This window comes from Macaca mulatta, chromosome 2 (assembly GCF_049350105.2).
Source record: "Macaca mulatta isolate MMU2019108-1 chromosome 2, T2T-MMU8v2.0, whole genome shotgun sequence".
Classification (NCBI taxonomy): Eukaryota; Metazoa; Chordata; class Mammalia; order Primates; family Cercopithecidae; genus Macaca; species Macaca mulatta.
The window spans coordinates 107,184,459-107,195,000 of record NC_133407.1 but is presented as its reverse complement, the minus strand read 5'-3'; positions in this window follow the sequence as shown (position 1 = coordinate 107,195,000).

Sequence of the window (10,542 nt, the reverse complement as noted above, 5' to 3'; positions counted from 1 at the left end):
CAGTTGAAGACCTTAATAGAAAAAGACTGGCCTCCCATCAGAAGGGGAATTCTGCCAGCAGACCAGACCGCCTTTGGACTTGAACTGCAACTCTTCCCTGGGTCTCCAGCCTGCTGGCCTACCCTGCAGATTTTGGACTTGCCAATCCTCCACTATCACACGAGCCAATTCCTTAAAATAAATCTCTCTCTATATATATATACACATCCTGTTGGTTCTGTTTCTCTGGAGAACCCTGACTAATTCAGCACCAAAGTAAGAGATGTCTCAGGGAAGCTCACTCTGTCTTTGGCAGACTCTATTGTTATAGCAGCAAAGTGCTGCAGGATGGATGAGCCCACGGTGCCCTGATAAAACTGCATTTATAGAAACAGACAGCCCGCCCATGGGCCACAGTTGGCCAATATGTTTTTTTTAAACTATTGCATGAAAATGTTATTTATCTTGACTACTGAGTTTCTTGGTGTCCACTTCCATTTTTCACTCCAGGTGATGCCTTTCTTGCCCCAACACAGTCCCCACCTGGGTCCTTAACCTACATGATCTGAATGATGTCCATGGGGATAGAGCTCAACTAGCAGTACCAGAAAGCAGCATGGACATGCTGGAAATATGGCCCTACCATTCTGTACAACCTTGAATAGCTCTTAAACTTCATTGGGCCTTGTTTCTTCTTCTAAAACTAAGTGTAGTCAAAAAAAAAAAAATACGAATATAGCAAGTCTTCACACAGGTGGCATCCTGGGTGGGGTGATCTCCATGAAAAGGCCCAGTGAATCCCTGAGATGCTGGGTCACTGCGCAGTTTCCCAAGGTTCTAGCCATGCTCCCTGCTCCAGCCAGGCCAAGGAGAAAGCCTGGGTGGCCTAAGAGGAAGTGCCATCCCTGGTGGGGTGGGCTGAGGGGCCCTGGGAGTGCCTACTTCTTGGGCTGGATGAGAGTGGACACCTGCCTTCAGGCATGTGTCTCAGTCCACAAGTTATAGGAGAAAGAAGGAGAGGAGAAAGCAGAGGTAGAAAACAAAAGAATCACTCACTCTACAGACTGCCTGCCAAGTTCCTCTCCTGCTTGGAAAGCCCAAGGAGAACTCAGAGATTCCATTAGTTTGAGCACAGGGCAGGCCTGCTTAGGGCGAGATGCTGGTCTGGCTCTCTGAGTTCCCAGGCTCTCAATTTAGGGTTTGTTTACTACCCTGCTGGCCTCTCTTTGTATTGGCCACTGCAGCCTTTGAATAAAAAGCATGATGGAGTTGCCAGCCGGAAGTCATCATGGCCTTTTCTCACAATCTCAGAGGGCACCCTTTGTCCGACAAGGTGGCTGCATAAGAATGATACTTGAAGGGTGTGGCAAGATTTACAGGGACTACAGGAGACTGGCACTGACTCATTGGTTTAGAAAGGACAGGCTGGCCGGGTGCAGTGGCTCACACCTGTAGTTCCAGCACTTCAGAAGGCCAAGGCGGGTGGATCACTAGATCAGGAGATCGAGACCATCCTTGCTAACACGGTGAAACCCCGTCTCTACTAAAAATACAAAAAATTAGCCGGGCGTGGTGGCAGGCGCCTGTAGTCCCAGCTACTCAGGAGGCTGAGGCAGGAGAGTAGCGTGAACCCGGGAGGCGGAGCTTGCAGTGAGCCGAGATCGTGCCACTGCACTCCAGCCTGGGCGACAGAGCTAGACTCTGTCTCCAAACAAAACAAACAAAAACAACAACAACAACAACAACAACAACAGCAACAAAAAGAAAGGACAGGTTAGGCTGGGCAGGCCAAGGTGGGAGGATCGCTTGAGTCCAGGAGTTCAAGACCAGCCTGGGAAATGTGGTGAACTCCATCTCTACTAAAAATACAAAAAAATTACAGGTGTGGTGGTAAGTGCCTATAGTCCCAGCTACTCAGGACACTGAGGTGAGAGGATCACTTGAGCCTGGGAGGTTGAACCGTGATTGCACCACTGCTCTCCAGTCTGGGTGAGACAGAAGGAGACCCTGTCTCAAAACAAACAAACAAACAAACAAAAAACAGGACCTGCTAGCTGCCCTCATTGGTCACCCCACATTGGACTCAGGGATATTGCTCACAGTGTGTGCCCTGGGACAAGTTCCCTGACTACTTCATGACTCAGCTTCCTCATCTGTAAAGGAGTAATCATAATGATAATAATTCCACATGTTTAGCAAATTATTTAGTAGAATGAATGGAGTGCTTAGCACAGAGTAGTTGCTGAACAAATTAGCTGCTGTGTCTATTATTGGTCTTGGGCTGGGCAATGACTTAGGCCAGCCAATTAAAATCCTTCTTTAGGATTTTGTAAACTAGTAGTGGGACAAAAGGCCATTCCCTCCTAGGTGATGAAGCTGTAAGCTGCAAATTGGGGAGCCATTCCCTGCCATGTACAGGAAGCTGGTTCTGGGAGGACAAAGTCAGAGAGAAGCAGAGATGGAAGATAGAGGTGAGCTCCTAGTGGCTTTCAAATCCCTGATTCCAGTTGTTCCATGTGGCCCAACTGCACACCAGTTGTTCCTGCAGTGTATGATCCATCAAACAAATTCCCCTTTGGGCTGTGGCTAGTTTGAGGAGTATATTAGCATGCTAGGCCTGTCATGACAAAGTACCACAGACTGGGGGGCTTAAACAACAGAAATTTACTGTCTCACAGTTCTGGAGGCTGGAAGTCCAAGCTCAAGGTGTCAGCAGGGTTGATGTCCTGTGAGGCCTCTCTCTTTGTCTTGGAGACAGCCGCCTTTTCCTTCTTTCTTCACATAATCTTCCCTCTTCTAAATCTATGTCCTAGTCTCTTCTTATAAGGACATCAGTCACACGGGATTAGGGCCCGCCCTGATGACTTCATTTTAATTTAATTACCTCTTTACAGACCCCCATCTCCAGACACAGTCACATTCTGAGGCACTGGGAGGTAGGACTTCAACATATGAATTGGAGGGGAGGTGGGAAGGGACAATTCAGCCTGTACTGAGGGATCTGAGTTGAGTTTCCGTCACCTGTAACCAAGAGAGTCTTGACTGATATGCATGCATACTCATGGAAAATAAAATCTGGAAGAATGTTTATTAAAATATTAAAAGATACTATTTCTACATGGTAGATTAAGACTGACATTTGTATTTGCTTACCCACATTTTCAATTTTTCTTCTGCAATAAACATGCATTCTCATTGTAATAAAAATGTTTTAAAATATTTCAAAGAATTCCAGAGCCTTGCAGGTGATGGATGGGGTAAAACCTAAGGGTGACATCTGAAGGCAGCCAGGCAGTGGGAGAGGGCGTAGGTGCCGATTGCTGTGGACAAGGTCTGAGGGCACCCATGTTGTGCCACGGGGTGTGGGCAGAGACTGCCTGAGACAGCCCAGAGATCAGGAAATAAGACATCCCTCTGCCAGTTAAACCATAAAGCATGCAAAAATGGATCCATACAGAGAAATGCCAAGTCACCTTAAAGAGGCAGGAGGGCTGCAGCCCGGACTTGCTGTGATTGGAGGAATTCGAGAGCTAGAGGCAGTGTGTGTTGGGGGCGGGGAACGCAGGGGGAACAAGAGAAGAGGAAACCAGAGGCTTGTGGGGTTGCGAGCAACAATAAGCGTCTGGAAGGGACGCTGTTGTGAAAACCAAGCTGCCGTTTGATCCAGACGTCTTGGAAAAATACAAAGTCCCTCTTAGCCTCTTAGGCTCTGCTGCATATTTGTTTAAAAAAAAAAAAAAAAGAAAAGAAAAGAAAAAGAAAGAAAGAAAAAGAAAAGCAAAACAAAAAATTGGGGAAGCCTTCTGTTTTTCTTTTCTTTTGTTTATTTATGGTTGAGAAAAATGAGGTTCCTGTGCCTGGACCAGAGGGAAAGGGGGTAAAGACCATGAATAGCTGTGCTGGCCACCTGATGGGGTCACAGGCACTGAGACCTGCCCTTGGGCAGCCAGCATTGGGGGAGGTTTGGGGAGGGTGTGCTGGAGAGAGGGCCATCATGCAAGAGGGGTCCAGCAGCATTGAGGGAGGGGAGGCCTGGGGAGACGAAGGAAGAGTAGATGCTCCCTAGGGGTGGGGAGAGCCCGGCAGCCTTCCAGTACAGTCATCTCCAGGACTGCAGAGAAAGCTGCTTCCTGTTCTGGGCTTTGTCATACCCCCCTTCATTACTCCCCAGCCTCAATCAGATTCCATGACACACAGCAGCATCCTGTTAGCAGTGCTTGGGGGAATGAAGACAGAGGGTAGTGGCTACATGAAGGGAAGGACAAAAAGAGGGGGTAGCAGTCCAGGTGGGGAGAAACAGGGGGCAGGATTCAGGGAAGTTTGAGACAAACTCCCTTTTCTCAAAAAGAAAGGGAAAGAGGAGCAGCAAAATACAGGGAGGCTAGCCAAGGGGAAGACATAGGCAATAATAATTGTCATGTACTCTTTTCTGAGCAACAGCTCTCTCAAATAGAGCAGGAATCCTGTGGCTCTTTAAGGAGGAGGTATAAGACACTGATTCTGAATCGACCCTACCAGGGCTGGGGTGACAGGCATTCCAGACAGATCTTAGAGAATGAGACTTAGAGAGGCCCAAGGTTACGCAGCTCAAACATGAAAGAGATGGGGTTGGAACGTGGCTCCCCCTGACTTCCAAGTGCAGCATGTCTTTTATTACACCACATGACTGCCCGTGATGCTGTTGCTTCCAGCTCTGGCAGGGCAACATGGAATCCTGACTCACAAATAGTGCTGTCCTTCTCTTATCACCACTGAAGCTCCAGGACTCAGCCATTATGAAATCCAACCAAGCTTCTGGTGGTGAGTGCCTCATTACCCTGTAATCCCCATTTATAACAGAAGTTTTCTTTCCTGGAGAACATGGGCTGAGGATCCTTGGACATGGGAACCAGAAGTGCTGGCTAGTTCTGTCTCTCCTTGGAAATGTGGCCATCTGTTGGGAGTCTGCTTCCTGCAAGTCAGTCCCGGCACCTATCACCTTTGGTGTTGTACCAGTTGCTGCTATGCTCTGCCCAAGCTCCTTGGATCCCCTTCACCATTTTTGTGCCCATAGACACGTCTTGTGCTTTCTCCTTAACAGCCAGCATCTGAGGACAGCTCTCAGGCTGCTGAAACCCACTTTGAGTGCATAGAGAGCTGGAAATGCCTGGGATGTGCCTCTTCCTGGGGCCACCTGTGACCAATGACTGATCAATCCCCAGCTTCTCCCACCCCCAGACACTCTGAGGTGCCACCTGCCCTATCTCCAGAGCTCACCTTGGGGAAACAGCCAAAGTTACCCTCCAGGTGGGATGCCACACTCCTGCTTCTTGGTCCTGCTTCCCCCCTTGTCTACCAGTTTTTCCAGGGAACACTTGCTAATAAATCATTTTCAAATGAATTGCTTCCAGATGAATCCTCATCTCGGGGTTGGCTTTGGGGAACTCAAACTAAGACAGTTATGTTAACAAATCTAATTGCCGAACCTCCAAAGCTGAGGACCAGCAGACTAGTTCCACAGGCTGAATTTGGCCAGCAGTTGTATTTTGTTCAGCTTGCCTCCCTCAGCCCTCCTGATCTCTTCTCAAAGCAAACACTCTGTTTGCCATGTGGAAATAAAATTCTTGACCTTGGCTAATGGAGTGCTTATCAACTGTGTTGATGATTCACAAAGAAAAGCAATGCATGTGGCCACCACATAGCAAGTGCTTCAAGAGCCACTAGTATCTCCTGCATACTTTGCAATTACCTGTGAGAAAGAAGCTAACATCATCTGATTTTAACTGATGAGGCTTCTGATTCATAAGGGCTTGTTTACCCAGTCACATATCTGGGGGCCAGCAGAGATGGGGTTTGAACTGAGGCAATCTGACGCCAAAAGACATGTTCTAATCACTGTGTCACACAGAGACCCGGGAAACCCATGCCTGCCCTCCTAGCCCCCGGTCAAGGCCATCTGATAACTGGTGGGATTTTCACCTGGTTTTTGGGACTTCAATCTGGTTTTTGCTTGTCTCTTTCCCTATTATTTACTTTCTCTCTTTCAACAGCTTAGGGCTTGATTTGGGTAGGCACAAGAATAAAAAATGATTGAGGACGATGTATTTTTGGAGGAATTTGTATCTTTCTGTAAAAGAAAAGACTAAGCATCTACATATATTTAAATTCTCAAATTGCAAAGTGGCAGTTCCTGGGACCCAGAAATTCCACAAAATTTCTAAGGCTGCTTCCAGAAACTGGACCTTTGTGTGCATGGGGCTGTGGGTGAACCAGAGCAAGTCGTTGGGAGAGGAAATCTGCCCCCCTCCCCACCTTGTGCCACTCCTCCTCCAACAAGCTGTCAACTCTGCAGTGGAGAACAGTGCCAGCCTGCAGGCTTTCTGTTCCCAGAGCTCAGGGGATGACTCAGTTACTGAGGTATTTCCTTTTTTCATAAGCCTACCATGCAGAGATTTTCAAATTATTTCCCTGAAATGTTTCTCCCCTCACCTTTGCTGCATGCCTTGTCCCCAGAAGGCACAATTTTCAATAGATTCTTCCTAACAACGCACCAGCCAGCGTCTATTAGGCTCTTCCTAGATGCCAGACACCCAACTCAGCATTTCATATCTGTCAGCCCAGCGCTGCCTCACAGCCACACTGGAAGGTCTGCATACTAGGCTTTCCATTTTCTGGATGAGGAAAAGGAGGCCCAGAGAGTTTGCCCGAGGCCATTTTGTCCAGAAGTAGCAGAGCCAGAGCTCAAACCCTTGCCAGTTTGCTCAAACCCTTTAACCACTCTGCTATATTGCCACATTACTGTTAAAAGATTCTTTTTATGCATGGTAGATTGTATTGCTTGTCTGAAATTGTTGCTACCTTCCTATCCCTTGGTATGATTTTCCCGTGGGCAGATCCTCCACCCTTAACTTTGGTTTTGGCCGTATGGCTTGCTTTGGCCAGTAGAAAGAGGATGGAAATTAGAGTGTGTCATTCTGAGCTGAGGTCTTAGGCAGCATAGCACGTTCCTGCCAGTCCTCTTGGCATTTCCACTCTCTGCCACAAGAAAAGCACATTCCTGAAACCATTGGCTCTCAGCTTGAGCCCCAGCGGAAAGCTGGGACAGCTCACTCCACCCGTGGGACAGCCTTCGTCCCAACCTGATGCCACGGGTCAGCCCCTCTCATCCAAACTCGGATGAGTCCAGCCAAGACCAGCCAAACCACAGCCAACCAGCACATGGTGGGTACAAAATCAGTGGTTGCTGTAAGCTACTGAGCTATCAGGGCTGTTTGTTATGAGTCATTTTTGCAGCAAACCTCTCATCAAAATATGTGTTAGCATTCTAGTCTAGCCAGTGCCATATGAACCGACTCTCAGCATCATGGTGGTGGAGTGCAGGATCACAATCTCAGGGAATGGATAGGTCTGTGAGATCATCTGACCTGGCTGCCCATCCCAGCCTTCATCTCTCCCTGCCTCCTAAGGCAGCCCTCTTCTTCTCTGGACACTCTGAAAGGACGTCTTCCGTAGGTTGAACTTCGAAGGTCTGTGTTCAGCCAACAATTCATGATTCCTGCCTCTTCTTTATACGATTGGTACCTAAGTCCCTCACAACTTTTGTCACTCTCTTACGAGCACACTTCCGCTTGTCGATGTCCCTCCTAAGCTATGGGCAGTTTGCTGTCATATTCCTGCCGTGTCCTTTTTCCTCATTCTTCTCTGCATCACAGAGGGGTGAGCCCAGCGAATGAGTGTCCTGGAAGCTCCTGCTCACTGGCTTGCAGATAGATGTGACTATCGAAAGGCTCTGGGGAGAGATCGGGAGAGGAGAGAGGGAGGAGCCAGGGTACTTCTCCCCACTACCCCTGCTCCAGGTAGTGTTTCTGGCCATGGCTCTATGTTCTCCATGGGTCCAGCTCCTTCCCTCAACAGGCCCTCCCACTGTGTCCTCCCCTTCCAAGTCCTATCTGGTGGCCCCTACAACCCAAGTTTGGGAGTATCCCCTCCTCCTTTGACCCTTCCAGTCCGAGGGGTGGTGGCAGCTTCCAGATAGCAAACTCTCAGTTGCCTCACCGTTTCCTGTTTCCTTTGCAGCTAGCTCCTCTGACCCTTTGCCCTTCCCATATTAATTAAATCCCCTCATCTCAACTACTTGGCCTGGACCATTCTGTTTTCCTCAATGGACATTGACTAATACAGCCTCCTGACTTTTCAGGGACTCATCTCACATTATATACAATATGCCCACCCTTTATGCAAATAGAATTTTGAGTTAAATTACAGTTGACTAGCTAACAAAATGTTACATTTTGTAGCTGTTTATCAATATATTAATTTCAAAAAAAGTTTTATTTTAGCATTGTGTTGCCAACATGCTTTTCCCTAGCCCTTGGGACATTTTTGTAGCCCTTAAAAAGCTCATGGGCCTTGTGGAGAAAATCACTCTGATGGTGGTGACTGAAGTAAACAAAGAGCAGTTGCAAGAGACTGTCTACACCAGATAGTTGCTCTCTCAGTGAAAAGCCAAGAGGACAAGGAACCCAAATCTTCATTGTTGGGTACCATTTTCCCCAGAAATTCTCTACTTTCCCATCCAATAAGACAGTGTTTTTATCCTTTAAGAGGCCCAGAGCTAAGAAAGACTTTGTGTCTATAAGATGGATTTTCTTCATGATCTGAGAGGCAAGAGGATTGTAAATGTGTCAGTGGAATTCAGATTTCCCAAGTTGCCCAACCACTACAATACAGTTAAAAGCAAAACTCCCCTGGAAGGCTGCCGAGACTCTAATGCAGGATGCTGCACAGCCTTGAGAAGACAAACAGCAGCTCTGACAGCCTCTCCTTTGCAAATGGATTTGGCTTTGTGAGCTGGGCCCCACAGTATGGTGAGACTTAGCCCTGCTGCTGAACCATGTGGCTCACCCTGGTAGGAAGATGGCCACACCTGGGAAAAGGAAATGCTGCTGAGGCCTGAGGCCAGCACCCAGACACTGAGTACTGAGTCTTCTCATCAGGCCAATGGGAAGAGTTCATCTCATCAGCCAGATGAGGAGCTGGGCCATGGCAAACATATGGGGCCATGGCCAACTCAGTGGGCACAGCAGGGCTTGGTATGAAACACCTACCAGTCTGACAAGTCACCCACCCACCCTCCTTTAGTCCCAGCTGGTGGCACTAGGGAATTTGATCCTGTGACACCCTCACTGCCCCCGCCCACCCGCCCATTGTGGACAGCAGTGGGAGTGGAGATGAAAGCCTCTTGGCTGGAGATAGACCCATTGAGAATAGTGCTGGAGAGAGAGCTAAGCTAATACAGCACATGACATAAAGAAGAAGGAATGGAGAGGGCTTGGCTCAAAGGGGACATAAGTCTAGTCTTTAGCCATTTGAAGAACATTGAGCAAGAAGCTTTATTGAGCACCTCTCCAGTGGCTCCCCCTTTCACTGGCATGCCCCTGGGCTGCTGACCTCACTGTATTTTCCAGAACACCCCTGAGTTGAGAAAAGTTGGACCAGTGAATGTGCTGTTGTATCATATGCCCTTGTTTATGTGATGGGGAGCTGTCGTCCAGGGGTTAAGGCAAGAAAAGCGCCAGATCATGGGAGCCAGGCGATAAGAGGTGCTTGAGATGGAATAGAATGGAGCAAATTATATTTACCAGAATTTTTAGGAGCAAAGATTCCAAGCAGCATGTGTTTGAAATGAATCTTCTGATACATTGCCTGTGGGGAGGAAAGTTATGTTCCCCAGGGACATGCTCTACTGCCTAGTGGCTGACACAGGTGGTCACTCAGTAAGAATTTGCTGAAGAAATGCTTGGGAAACACCAGAGGTTCTCTAAACTGCCTCTCAGGGTGTAGGTCCCCCCAAGTGAGGGCTTTGGTTTAGCTGAGTAAGAGGTGAACGCCAGTACTGTTAATGATCTTCTTCATTCCTACCACAGAGCTCAGCCTCACCCTTAAATCCACCTTGAACAAATATTTGCAGAATATCCTATGCATGGGGACCTCACTCTTTGCCATTCCAGATCACTTAGGTCAGGCATGGTCAGAAGTCAGAGTTCAGGGATGGGAAGACTAAACTCTGCCTCTAGCCAGCTGGGTGACTTTCAGACTTGATCTCTGTGGGCTTCAATTTCCTTATCTGCAAAATCATGGTCTAAGACTCAGACTTGAAGCCTTTGCTCTGGGCTTTTCTTGAAACCAGGCAGGCAGTACTTGCTGAAGACAATGCATTTGGGATCCCAAGGGGCTAAAAGGTGAGAGTGAATGGAAATGATAATAACTAATGCGTGACCAGCATCTACATGAGCGTGGAACACTTGTTAAGCTGCTGCATTCTTACAATGGCACCCACTTTGATCAAGTGCCTCCTGTCCTCAGCTCCACTAAGGTGGGACTAATGTCATATTTTCACAGATGAGAGGGAAAATTGCAGACATTAACCTAGGGCCAGAGAGAGTAAGCAGGTGTGTGGACGAGGCACTGCCTGGTCTTTTGTAGCACCAGCCCACAAGGCTGGTTCTCCCTAGAAGGCGTGATCATGTACCTGGCTACCTGGCCACAGGACCTCTGGGCCAGCTGCTTCCTTCTTAGGCGTTG